Below are 14,808 nucleotides of genomic sequence, written 5' to 3'. Positions count from 1 at the left end.
GATCATGTATATAGGCATCACGTTCGCGACAAGTAGACCGACTCCTGCCTGCATCTACTACTATTACTCCACACATCGACCGCTATCCAGCATGCATCTAGAGTATTAAGTTCATAAGGACAGAGTAACGCACTAGGCAAGATGACATAATGTAGAGGGATAAACTCAAGAAATATGATATAAACCCCATCTTTTTATCCTCGATAGCAACAATACAATACGTGTCGTTTCCCCTTCTGTCACTGGGATCGAGCACCGCATGATTGAATCCAAAGCTAAGCACTTCTCCCATTGAAAGAAAGATCAATCTAGTAGGCCAAACCAAACTGATAATTGGAAGAGACTTGCAAAGATAACAAATCATACATAAAAGAATTCAGAGGAGATTTAAATATTGTTCATAGATAATCTTGATCATAAACCCACAATTCATCGGATCTCGACAATCACACCGCAAAAAGAGTTACATCGAATAGATCTCCAAGAGAATCGAGGAGAACTTTGTATTGAGATCCAAAGAGAGAGAAGAAGCCATCTAGCTAATAACTATGGACCCGAAGGTCTGAGGTAAACTACTCACACATCATCGGAGAGGCTATGGTGTTGATGTAGAAGCCCTCCGTGATCAATGCTCCTCTGGTGGAGCGCCGGAAAAGGCCCCAAGATGGGATCTCACGGGTACAGAGAGTTGTGGCGGTGGAAATAGGGTTTCGTCGTGCCCCTCCGTGTTTTTGGGGTATAAGAGTATATATAGGCGAAGGAAGTCGGTCAGGAGAGCCACGAGGGGCCTACGAGGGTGGGGGCGCGCCCAGGGGGGCAGGTGCACCTCCCTGCCTCGTGGCCTCCTCGGTTGTTTCTTGACATCCACTCTAAGTCCTCTGGATCACGTTTGTTCCAAAAATCACGTCCCCGAAGGTTTCATTCCGTTTGGACTCCGTTTGATATTCCTTTTATACGAAACACTGAAATAGGCAAAAAAACAGCAATTTGCACTGGGCCTTGGGTTAGTAGGTTAGTCCCAAAAATAATATAAAAGTGCATAATAAAGCCCATTAAACATCCAAAACATAATATATAATAGCATGGAACAATCAAAAATTATAGATATAATGGAGACGTATCACGGGGCTCGGGTTCCATGGGCGTAGGGCTGCAGCTCGAGGGCGAGCGAACGGAGGTGCTAGGCAGCACCTAATGGTCATCAGGAGCACGCCGGAGCATCTAGTAGAAGCGGAGGGGCTCGGGGCACGGAGCTCGCCGGCCATGGCGGACGGCGGCTTCGGGTGCTTGCGGGGCAGCGGCTACGATGCAGGATAGAGCACGCGGGAGGAGGGGAAACGGATTAGAGCTCACAGTGCGTCGAACGGAGAGCTTAGTGGGATCGGGGACACTTCAGAGACGGCGAATCATCGGCGGCGATCCACGGGCCGAAGGTTGAAGACGACGGCCTAGGCGAGGCTGCATTGTGTCTGGCGTCACGTGGCTTGGTCGAGAGGAAGAGGGCGTCGCGGCGGAGCCTCTTGGCTGTGCTGGGTGGGGTAGGGTGGCCGGTGGACATGCAGATGGAGGACAGCGGCGACGAGCTCCGCTCGGGCGCGTGCGGGAAGAGAGAAGAGGAGGGGGAGGAGCACGGGGAGAGTGAGAGGGCCGGGGGAGGTGCGTGTAGACGTCCCGAGAGGCCAGAGCATCGAGGAGGGGAGGGGCAGGCAGGCAGGTGGCGTGGCGCCCTCGCGCACGCCGTGCCCTCCCTCGCCTCTGCCTTCTGGCAGAGGTTGGGGATGACTGGCACGGGCCAGCAGTGATGGGCCGCCAGTTGGGCTGCGCGAGGTAAGTCCTCTCTCTCTTCTATTTTCTAATTTAATTTCTGTTTTTCTATTTCTTTCTTTCTGTTTTGTTTTAGTTAGAGCACTAAAACATTTTATATAAATCTGAAACTTTTTGTGGGCTCACACTGAAATATTCCAGAGGCCCTCTGCAAGTTTCAAATTATTTGGAGCTGTTTAAATATATATAGAATTTAAATGGCCCCAATTCAAATAGCGTATGATTTAATTCAAAGCCCAAATTAGTCCTGCAAAATTGTGCACTATTTATGGTTAGGGCTTTCACCTTTTTCCCTAAATCATGAACATTTTTGAAGGGCATTTCAGGTTCATTGAAAATTATTTTAGTAAACCCTAGTTTGTTAAAGTAGTGCTAGGGTTCGAACATCCCCAATTCAAATTCTTCTGAATTTAAACATGATGCATGGATGCTCACAGATGCAACTAACTACAAGCAATTCTAGGGCTGCGACAGATAGACATCCCTCTAGTAATCTAAGTGATACATGATCCGAATCGACTAGGCCGTGTCCGATCATCACGTGAGACGGACTAGTCATCAACGGTGAACATCTCCATGTTGATCGCATCTACTATACGACTCATGTTCGACCTTTCGGTCTCTTGTGTTTCGAGGCCATGTCTGTACATGCTAGGCTCGTCAAGTCAACCTAAGTGTTTCGCATGTGTAAATCTGGCTTTCACCCATTATATGCGAACGTTAGAATCTATCACACCCGATCATCATGTGGTGCTTCGAAACAACGAACCTTCGCAACGGTGCACAGTTAGGGGGAACACATTTCTTGAAATTTTTGTGAGGGATCATCTTATTTTATGCTACCGTCATTCTAAGCAAATAAGATGCAACCATGACAAACATCACATGCAAATCATAAAGTGACATGATATGGCCAATATCATCTTGCGCCTTTGATCTCCATCTTCGAGGCGCAGCATGATCACCTTCGTCACCGGCATGACACCATGATCTCCATCATCGTGTCTTCATGAAGTTGTCTCGCCAACTATTACTTCTACTACTATGGCTAACGGTTATCAATAAAGTAAAGTAATTACATGGCGTTTTTCATTGACACGCAGGTCATACAATAAATTAAGACAACTCCTATGGCTCCTGCCGGTTGTCATACTCATCGACATGCAAGTCGTGATTCCTATTACAAGAACATGATCAATCTCACACATGACATATATAATTCACCACATCCTTTTGGCCATATCACATCACATAGCATACCCTGCAAAAACAAGTTAGACGTCCTCTAATTGTTGTGGCATGTTTTACGTGGCTGCTATGGGTTTCTAGCAAGAACGTTTCTTACCTGCATAAAAGCCACAACAGTGATATGCCAATTACTATTTACCCTTCATAAGGACCCTCTTCATCGAATCTGATCCGACTAAAGTGGGAGAGACAGACACCCGCTAGCCACCTTATGCATCAAGTGCATGTCAGTCGGTGGAACCAGTCTCACGTAAGCGTACGTGTAAGGTCGGTCCGGGCCGCTTCATCCCACAATGTCGCCGAATCAAGATAAGACTAGTAACGGTAAGCAAATTGAACAAATCATCACCCACAACTACTTGTGCTCTACTCGTGCATAGAATCTACGCATAGACCTAGCTCATGATACCACTGTTGGGGAACGTAGTAATAATTTAAAATTTTCCTACGTGTCACCAAGATCAATCTAGGAGATGCTAGCAACGAGGGAGAGGGAGTGCATCTTCATACCCTTGAAGATCGCTAAGCGGAAGCGTTACAAGAACGCGGTTGATGGAGTCGTACTCACGGTGATTCAAATCGCGGAAGATCGGATCTAGCGCCGAACGGACGGCGCCTCCGCGTTCAACACACGTACAGCCCGGGGATGTCTCCTCCTTATTGATCTAGCAAGGGGAGAGAAGAAGTTGAGGGAGAGCTCCGGCAGCACAACGGCGTGGTGGTGGAGCTTGTGGTTCTCCTGCAAGGCTTCGCCAATCACTACGGAGGAGGAGGAGGTGTTGGAGGAGGGAGGGGTTGCGCCAGGGAAGGGGGTGCGGCTGCCCTCTCTCTCCCTCACTATATATAGGCGGAAGGGGGAGGAGGAGACCTAGGGTTTCCCTAGGGGAGGGGCGGCGGCCACTGTTGGAAATATGCCCTAGAGGCAATAATAAATTGGTTATTATTATATTTCCTTGTTCATGATAATCGTTTATTATCCATGCTAAAATTGTATTGATAGGAAACTCAGATACATGTGTGGATACATAGACAACACCATGTCCCTAGTAAGCCTCTAGTTGACTAGCTCGTTGATCAATAGATGGTTACGGTTTCCTGACCATGGACATTGGATGTCGTTGATAACGGGATCACATCATTAGGAGAATGATGTGATGGACAAGACCCAATCCTAAGCCTAGCACAAGATCATGTAGCTCGTTTGCTAAGAGCTTTTCTAATGTCAAGTATCATTTCCTTAGACCATGAGATTGTGCAACTCCCGGATACCGTAGGAATGCTTTGGGTGTACCAAACGTCACAACGTAACTGGGTGGCTATAAAGGTGCACTACAGGTATCTCCGAAAGTGTCTGTTGGGTTGGCACGAATCGAGACTGGGATTTGTCACTCCGTGTAAACGGAGAGGTATCTCTGGGCCCACTCGGTAGGACATCATCATAATGTGCACAATGTGACCAAGGAGTTGATCACGGGATGATGTGTTACGGAACGAGTAAAGAGACTTGCCGGTAACGACATTGCACAAGGTATCGGGATACCGACGATCGAATCTCGGGCAAGTAACATACCGATTGACAAAGGGAATTGTATACGGGATTGATTGAATCCCCGACATCGTGGTTCATCCGATGAGATCATCGTGGAACATGTGGGAGCCAACATGGGTATCCAGATCCCGCTGTTGGTTATTGACCGGAGAACGTCTCGGTCATGTCTGCGTGGTTCCCGAACCCGTAGGGTCTACACACTTAAGTTATAGGGAATAGATATACGTGGTTACCGATTGTTGTTCGGAGTCCCGGATGAGATCCCGGACGTCACGAGGAGTTCCAGAATGGTTCGGAGGTAAAGATTTATATATGGGAAGTCCTGTTTTGGTCACCGGAAAAGTTTCGGGTGCTATCGGTAACGTACCGGGACCACCGGGAGGGTCCCGGGGGTCCACCAGGTGGGGCCACCGGCCCCAGAGGGCTGCGTGGGCCAAGTGTGGGAAGGGACCAGCCCCTAGGTGGGCTGGTGCGCCTCCCACAAAGGGGCCCAAGGCGCAGGAAAGGGGGGAAGGGGGAAACCCTAGGCTCAAATGGGCCTAAGGCCCACCTAGTGGTGCGCCCCCTCTCTCCCCCCTTGGCCGCCCCTCCAAGTCCCGTCTAGGGCTGGCCGCACCCCTTTGGGGGGAACCCTAGATGGGGGCGCAGCCCCTCCCCCTCCCCTGTATATAGTGGGGGTTTTGGGGCTGCCATAGACATGAGACTTCCTCTCTCTTTGGCGCAGCCCTACCCCTCTCCCTCCTCGTCTCTCGCAGTGCTTGGCGAAGCCCTGCTGGAGTGCCACGCTCCTCCATCACCACCATGCCGTTGTGCTGCTGCTGGACGGAGTCTTCCCCAACCTCTCCCTCTCTCCTTGCTGGATCAAGGCGTGGGAGACGTCACCGGGCTGCACGTGTGTTGAACGCGGAGGCGCCGTGATTCGGCGCTTAGATCGGAACCAACCGCGATCTGAATCGCTACGAGTACGACTCCTTCATCCGCGTTCTTGCAACGCTTCCGCTTAGCGATCTACAATGGTATGTAGATGCACTCCCCTTCCCCTCGTTGCTAGATTACTCCATAGATTGATCTTGGTGATGCGTAGAAAATTTTGAATTTCTGCTACGTTCCCCAATAGTGGCATCATGTGCTAGGTCTATGCGTAGTTTCTATGCACGAGTAGAACACAAAGTAGTTGTGGGCGTCGATGTTGTCAATTTACTTGCCGTTACTAGTCTTATCTTGATTCGGCGGCATCGTGGGATGAAGCGGCCCGGACCGACCTTACACGTACACTTACGTGAGACAGGTTCCACCGACTGACATGCACTAGTTGCATAAGGTGGCTAGCGGGTGTCTGTCTCTCCCACTTTAGTCGGATCGGATTCGATGAAAAGGGTCCTTATGAAGGGTAAATAGAAATTGGCATATCACGTTGTGGCTTTTGCGTAGGTAAGAAACGTTCTTGCTAGAATCCCATAGCAGCCACGTAAAACATGCAACAACAATTAGAGGACGTCTAACTTGTTTTTGCAGGGTATGCTATGTGATGTGATATGGCCAAAAGGATGTGATGAATGATATATGTGATGTATGAGATTGATCATGTTCTTGTAATAGGAATCACGACTTGCATGTCGATGAGTATGACAACCGGCAGGAGCCATAGGAGTTGTCTTAATTTATTGTATGACCTGCGTGTCAAAGAAAACGCCATGTAATTACTTTACTTTATTGCTAACTGTTAGCCATAGTAGTAGAAGTAATAGTTGGCGAGACAACTTCATGAAGACACGATGATGGAGATCATGATGATGGAGATCATGGTGTCATGCCGGTGACGAAGGTGATCATGCCGCGCCTCAAAGATGGAGATCAAAGGCGCAAGATGATATTGGCCATATCACGTCACTTTATGATTTGCATGTGATGTTTGTCATGTTTACATCTTATTTGCTTAGAACGACGGTAGCATAAATAAGATGACCCCTCACTAAAATTTCAAGAGACGTGTTCCCCCTAACTGTGCACCGTTGCGAAGGTTCGTTGTTTCGAAGCACCACATGATGATCGGGTGTGATAGATTCTAACGTTTGAATACAACGGGTGTTGATGAGCCTAGCATGTACAGACATGGCCTTGGAACACATGTGAAACACTTAGGTTGACTTGACGAGCCTAGCATGTACAGACATGGCCTCGGAACACAAGAGATCGAAAGGTCGAACATGAGTCGTATAGTAGATGCGATCAACATGGAGATGTTCACCGATGATGACTAGTCCGTCTCACGTGATGATCGGACACGGCCTAGTTTGACTCGGATCATGTATCACTTAGATGACTAGAGGGATGTCTATCTGAGTGGGAGTTCATTAAATAATCAGATGAACTTAATTATCATGAACATAGTCAAAAGCTCTTTGCAAATTATGTCATAGCTTACGCTTTAGTTCTACTGTTTAAGATATGTTCCTAGAGAAAAATTTAGTTGAAAGTTGATAGTAGCAATTATGCGGACTGGGTCCATAAACTGAGGATTGTCCTCATTGCTGCACAGAAGGCTTATGTCCTTAATGCACCGCTCGGTGTGTTGAACCTCAGCGTCGTCTGTAGATGTTGCGAAACATCTGACATACACGTTTTGATGACTATGTGATAGTTCAATGCGTGATGCTAACGGTTTAGAATTGTGGCACCAAAGACGTTTTTGAAACGTCGCAGAACATATGAGATGTTCCGAAGACTGAAATTGAGATTTCAGACTAGTGCCCACGTCAAGAGGTATGAGACCTCTGACAAGTTTCTTAAGCCTGCAGACTAAGGGAGAAAAGCTCAATCGTTGAGCATGTGCTCAGATTGTCTGAGTACCACAGTCGCTTGAATCGAGTGGGAGTTACTCTTCCAGATGAGATAGTGATGGTTCTCCATAGTCACTGCCACCTAGCTATTAGAGCTTCGTGATGAACTATAACATATCAGGGATAGACATGATGATCCTTGAGCAACTCGCGATGTTTGACACCGCGAAAGTAGAAATCAAGAAGGAGCATCAATTGTTGATGGTTAGTAAAACCACTAGTTTCTAGAAGGGCAAGGGCAAAAGGGATACTTCATGAAACAGCAAATCATTCGCTGCTCTAGTGAAGAATCCCAAGGTTGAACCCAAACCCGAGACTAAGTGCTTCTGTAATGAGGGGAACGGTCACTGAAGCAGAACTACCCTAGATACTTGGTAGATGAGAAGGCAGGCAAGGTCGACAGAAGTATATTGGATATACATTATATGAATGTGTACTTTACTAGTACTCCTAGCAGCACCAGGGTATTAGATACCGGTTTGGTTGCTAAGTGTTAGTAACTCGAAATAAAAGCTGCGGAATAAACTGAGACTAGCTAAAGGTGAGATGACGATATGTGTTGGAAGTGTTTCCAAGGTTGATGTGATCAAGCATCGCATGCTCCCTCTACCATCGAGATTGGTGTTAAACCTAAATAATTGTTATTTGGTGTTTGCGTTGAGCATAAACATGATTGGATTATGTTTATCGCAATACGGTTATTCATTTAAGGAGAATAATGGTTACTCTGTTCATTTGAATAATACCTTCAATGGTCTTGCACCTAAAATGAATCTCGATCGCAGTGATACACATGTTCATGCCAAAAGATATAAAATAGTAATGATAGTACCACATACTTGTGGCACTGCCATTTGAGTCATATTGGTATAGAACACATGAAGAAGCTCCATGTAGATGGATCTTTGGACTCACTCGTTTTTGAAAAGATTGAGACATGCGAACCATGTCTATTGGTATATATGCATGAAGAAACTCCATGCAGATGGATCATTTTTACTCACTTGATTTTGAATCACTTGAGACATGCAAATCATACCACATGGGCAAGATGACTGAAAGGCCTCGTTTTCAGTAAGATGGAACAAGAGAGCAACTTGTTGGAAGTAATACATTTGATGTGTGCAGTCCAATGAGTGCTGAGGCATGTAGTGGATATCGATATGTTCTTACTTCACAAATGATTTGAGTAGATGCTGAGAATATTTACTTGATGAAACATGTCACGACCGGTTTTTCAATAATATAATTATTGAGAGACCAATCCCTTTTACGGACCAGTAAGGAAGAATTCCTTCTCACTGGTAGACAATATCATGGTCACAGAAGAAAAATACCACGAGTACTAAATATAATACAAAGTTGAGCGGAAACTGCCCAACAATTTATTACATGCACGCCGATAAAACAAGACGGCGGATAGGGTGGCATAACTACTAACTCACGGTAATAACGGTGGTGGAAAATATCACCGCGAAGCGAGTGATATGACTCCTGAAGACTACAGCTCTTCGAGCGTCGGAGAGAGGCCCGAGGAGACTTATAACGGGTGGCGGAAGCGTATATAATACAAGTGACCAATATCCGAGATCGCGCAGGACTGACTGGGACTCCTCTAGGCGTCGGACGCGCTATCAAACTCTTCATCCAAGAGATCGCCTTCGTCAACATCTGGCCAAATCAACAAGCCAGGTGAGTACTATGAAAGTACTCGCAAGACAGTTCGGACATAAGATATAAAAAATGTAAACATGAAGCATATGAACAAGTTAACCAGTGCGTTCAGACATAGAGATAATAAATACTGGGTGCCAAGCGAGGGTCTGAATGACTCCTCGAGCGGAAACTGCAGAATAGTAGTACTGGTGCCAAACGAGTGTCTGAATGACTCCTCGAGAGGAAACTGCAAGAATAGTAATACTGGTGCCAAACGAGTGTCTGAATGACTCCTCGAGAGGAAACTGCAAGAATAGTAATACTGGTGCCAAACGAGTGTTTGAATGACCCCTCGAGAGGAAACTGCAAGAATAATAATGCCGCAGTCGGGCGTCAGGGTGACACCACATAAAGGGCTTATAACAGAAAATAAAGGCAGTGCATGCCACAGTCGGACGTCTGAGCGACATCACATAAAGGGCTTATATTTAAAGTAAGGAAACAAAAACACGCCACAGTCGGACGTCTGCGCGACGTCGCATAAAGGGCTTATATTGTAGCTCAATAAATCAGTAGCTCGAGATTATAAATCATTACAAGTACGAGACAAATATGAGATTAGTCCATCCACAGTAATAAAAATTTAAACTGAGTTTACCACTTGAGTTTGTTCACCGGGGACAAGTTTTCCACGCGGATAGATATGGGTATACTAATTTCACTACGTGATCATGGATACGATGACTTGGAAGAATTTGACTCTGCAGAGTTTGTACTTAACCACAGCCAACGGATTTCAGTAGTCATGGGGACTAGTTCCGTTTACGGTGTTTTGGAAGAAACACGTCTAACCAGTACACACCCATTCAACATTCCGAAGCCAGGGATCACCCTCGGCAACGTTCAAGAAAAACCTTGAGACGGGGAGGCTACAACCTCGCGTAGCATGGGATCAAATTTCTATACGCGCGCTCTAAGGGGGTGCCCCCCCTCTCGGTCCCAACCGGAAACACCCATGCCCCCTGACCGGATGACTGACTTTAATCCTGGGCCAAGGTACCATCATCCCGGCCCCTCTGTTTGGTGTGTACACGGAAAGAGGTTACCAACTTACTAAACCGCATCCTGGCAAATGAAACATGTGGCAGCACGGAAGGGGAAAGAACGATAACGTGACTCTGTCCACGTTAACGTCGGAAGTTGTCGGATGACGCAAGGCTGGTATGCTACAACAGTACCACCTTGCTGCCCTTCATGTCACCACATGATTAGGCCATCTCTCATCAGAGATCATCGCAACTTTGGAACATGCGGGTAGTTGCCTTACAAGCAATGAGGTATTCACCGATACTCATATGCCACGCACAAACTTTCACGCAAACATGCAAAACACCTGTCATATCAAAGGTCCAAACATGCTTGCCTGGTTTGGAGAAGTCGGAGTCTAGCTCGGCGAAGTTCGTGGCTCCGTCACCTCTTCCGGAACCTACGGCAATACGAAAACGGGTACTAACGTGAAAACCAACGCGTGCACAGAAACTTCTCCAAAAAAAATTCCAAATAAATCCCATAAAAAACTAGACAAAATTTTAAGAAGGTCAGAAAAAGAATCACTCAAAAATTCCTTTTTATTAAAAAGTTATAAAGGTTTCTGTCCAGGGACCCATCTGTAATGAAATAGAAAAGTTCCAGGGTTTAAACTGAGAAACCAGAAAACGCTTCGGAAAGAAATGCGCTAGCTAAAGAGGGAAAGCGCATTTTGCCCGAAGGCGCCAACAGAAAACGGTTCGAGAGGGAATAGAACAGAGGCTGACATGCGGGGTCCACATGTCAGGTTTGAAAAGCTCGCCGGCGCCCGAAGACTGCGGTGGACGCCGGCGTCGAACCACGGCGAGTCAGGAGGATCGGAGGGTACCAAGAGCTTCAGCGTGTTCTTCCACGTCGGTGGGTGGTGGACTCGACCGTCGGAGAGCACCACGTCGACGGCGACACTTTCTCCGACGGACGGCGGCTCGGGTGGTGGTGGAGAACTCCGGTGGAGGGTTGCAAACTTCAAATTGAAGCGCGGGTCAGAAGGAGGGATGCATAGTGAAGCTACTAGCAAGGGATGGGAGGCAGAGGCGCACGCACGGGAGCGAATCGAGCTGGATCCCGTGGCGGGTCGCGGCGGCCGGAGTCGAGGAAGGAGACCTCCTCGGGGCTCTTCCAGTGGCTAGGCGTGCTCTAGGTGGAGTGCAGGGATGGTGTGGGTTCGAGTTGAAGCTCGGGGCCTCTATTTATAGGCGGATCGATGGGGTGGCCGTGAACGGAGAATCTCCGATGAGCGATTACGGCGATGCAGTGGATTGGCGGGAGGTTGGAGTGGCCAGGCAGCATCAGTGGAGGTTACTGGTGTCGTTCCCCCGCTAATCTCGGCTGGTCTTGGCGTAACGGCGCCAGTCCACGGTGGGGTGGCCGCACGGGCACGTCGGCGGCAGAGAGCGCGCTCCGCACCCTGCGGTTCACGACGAGAGTGGCAGCGCGTTCAGGGGAGTGGAAGGCCACGCGGCGCGCTCCTGTGGCTTGGGCGGCGTTGGGTGGCGCCGTCGGCGCTGCGCCTCTCTCTGGCGGCCGCAAAGCCGCCGCTGGCGTCGGTCACGGGGCGGCGCACCTTCTGCTGCTCGTCGCCGACGTCCGCAAGGTGCCAGGCGTTCGTGCGGAGCAGGAACAAGGAGGAGGGGATGAGGAGCAAGGCGCCAACGCTGCACTGTCAAGATCGACAACATGTTCTGAAGAAAACGACAGTAGGGCACTGAACTGAATTTCTGAATCTCTGAACTTGACATTGACATAGCACTGCAGGTGTTCGACAGAATGATTTGGCAATGAGAAATTTTTTTCTGGAGCTGGTGCTTGGTGAGGTGACCACTCAATGCACCCAGAGGCTGCCTGATTTTACTTGGAATTTTTGGAAAAGGATTTGAATGAATTTCACCAAATTTGACAAATCTAGTCCAAACTTGCAGCAAGTGTAGTTTGAAAATTTTGAACTGAAGGCCAGTGGATCTTCATGGATCTTGGTTGAGGGTTCAAAGGACTAGAAAGGGAAAAAGGTTTGGGGGCAAAAATCAAAACAAAAAGTGGAGTTCCTTTGTAAATCACCAATGGCTAGAATAGAAGACAGAAATTTGTTTGATAAGATTTAAATGGAAGATAATCATTTGGAGAGGTACAACTTGCTGGATTTGATGCAAAACATGATCCAAAGATGAGGGAAGGTTTAGGAGAGTGGATTTTCACTAAGGCCATGGCAAGAGAAAAAAATTTGAAAGTGGCAAAGGATTATTCCAAAAGCCATAGTGCATTTTCAAAAAGATTTTCAAAAGTCATTTTCCTCAAGTGAAAAGTATTTTGTTTTGAGTCCAAAGTAAAAGCAAGAACCTCCAAGACCAAAAGAAATTCTTGGGTGAATCCAAATAAAACTCTTGTCATGAGAAAAAAATATTTGAAAGGGAGAGTTCTTTTGAAGAAAAATTTAAATCACCTCCTTCAAGTCAAATAAAATCTTTTGAAAAATCCAAATAAAAATTTGGGTGTCACAACACCTACCCCCTTAGGAAAAATCTCGTCCTCGAGATTTCTGCTGATCCTCAAATAGATATGGATATTCTGTCCGAAGGAAGTCTTCCCTTTCCCATGTAGCTTCATCCTCAGTGTGGTTGCTCCACTGAACTCTGAAAAACTTTGTCGTTTTCTGACAGGTCCTCCGTTCAGACTCTTCTAAAATCTTTACTGGCCTCTCTCTGTAGGTGAGGTCTGGTTGCACATCAATGTTTTCATGGGGTACCTGCTTCTCCGGGTTACTCACACATTTTCTCAACTGTGAGACGTGGAATACGTCATGGACGTCTGATAGCTCCTTGGGTAGGTCTAGTTGGTAGGCTACCGTGCCTCTTCGTGCCTTTACATAAAATGGTCCAATAAATCTTGGGGCTAGCTTCCCCTTAATTTTGAACCGTTGTAGACCCCTCATAGGAGATACTCGGAGGTATACGGAATCACCGGGTTCAAAGCTGACCTCACGATGTTTCTGATCATAGTAGCTCTTTTGTCGGCTCTGCGCTGTCTTCAGTCTGTCCCTGATCTGCTTAACTTTCTCCTCGGCCTCTTTAAGCATGTCTGGGCCGAAGATACGGCTGTCAACTGTTTCCGACCAATTCAGTGGGGTACGACACCTCCGTCCGTACAATGCTTCAAAGGGTGCCATTTGCAAGCTGGCTTGGTAACTGTTGTTGTAGGAAAATTCGGCATACGGCAAACTTTCTTCCCAACTGGATCCATAGGTGAGCACACAGGCTCTCAGCATATCCTCTAGGATTTGGTTTACACGTTCTGTTTGTCCATCGGTCTGAGGGTGGTACGCTGTACTGAAAGCTAGTTGCGTGCCCAGAGCTTGTTGTAGGTGATCCCAAAATTTGGAGACAAATTGTGTGCCTCGATCGGATATTATAGTCTTTGGGACTCCATGCAAACAAACTATACGGGAGAGATAAAGTTTGGCCAACCTTTGTGTGGAGTAGGTAGTCTTCACGGGAATGAAATGAGCAACCTTGGTTAGTCGGTCTGTGATGACCCATATGGCGTCATTTCCACGTTGTGATCGCGGTAATCCGACAATGAAATCCATTCCTATTTCATCCCATTTCCACTCCGGTATCCTGTTTGGCTGGAGTAGCCCTGCTGGCTTTTGATGCTCGGCCTTGATGCGTTGACATGAATCGCAACAAGCAATGAATGTGGCTATATCTCTTTTCATACCGTGCCACCAAAATCTTTCCTGAATGTCCTTGTACATTTTGGTTCCTCCAGGATGGATCGAGTATGGAGCGGTGTGGCTTTCGGTCAAGATTTGTTGCTTGAGTTCCTCAATGTTAGGTACGCAAAGTCTGTCTCCGTACCATAAGGTTCCTTCACTATCTGTGATGAACTCTGAAGCCTTACCAAGGTTCATTTTCTTCTTTATACCCTCGATGCTGGGATGCCCCTGTTGAGCCTTCTTAATTTGTTCCACCAGGGTGGGTTGTATCTCCAGATTTGATACGGTGCCTTCAGAGACTAACATCATGTTGAGCCTAGCGAACTCTTGCTGAAACTCAGGCCTCAAGTTTTGCGGACCGTCATTGTCCGGGCTGGGGTTTCGACTAAGGGCATCGGCCACTATGTTTGCTTTCCCTGGATGGTAGTGAATACCGACATCATAGTCCTTGACCAGTTCCAACCAGCGTCGTTGGCGTAAATTTAGCTCTGGCTGTGTGAAAATATATTTGAGGCTCTTATGGTCCGTGTATATTTCACAGCGATTCCCCAACAGAAAGTGCCTCCACTCCTTGAGTGCATGAATGACTGCTGCTAGTTCCAGGTCATGTGTTGGGTAATTTTCCTCATGTTTTCGCAGCTGCCTGGAGGCATACGCGACAACTTTGCCATCCTGCATTAGCACACACCCGAGACCTTTTCGGGACGCGTCACAATATACTTCAAAACTCTTGTGTATGTCTGGCACAGTTAAGACCGGTGCGGTTGTCAGCTTCTTCTTGAGTTCTTGGAAGCTTTTCTCGCATGCTTCCGTCCATGCAAATTTCTTGTCTTTCTTGAGCAACTGTGTTATGGGCTTTGCCACAGTGGAGAATCCTTCAATAAATCTTCTGTAAT

Source organism: Aegilops tauschii, chromosome 5 (assembly GCF_002575655.3).
Source record: "Aegilops tauschii subsp. strangulata cultivar AL8/78 chromosome 5, Aet v6.0, whole genome shotgun sequence".
NCBI classification, from domain to species: domain Eukaryota; kingdom Viridiplantae; phylum Streptophyta; class Magnoliopsida; order Poales; family Poaceae; genus Aegilops; species Aegilops tauschii.
This window is presented reverse-complemented; position numbering follows the sequence as displayed.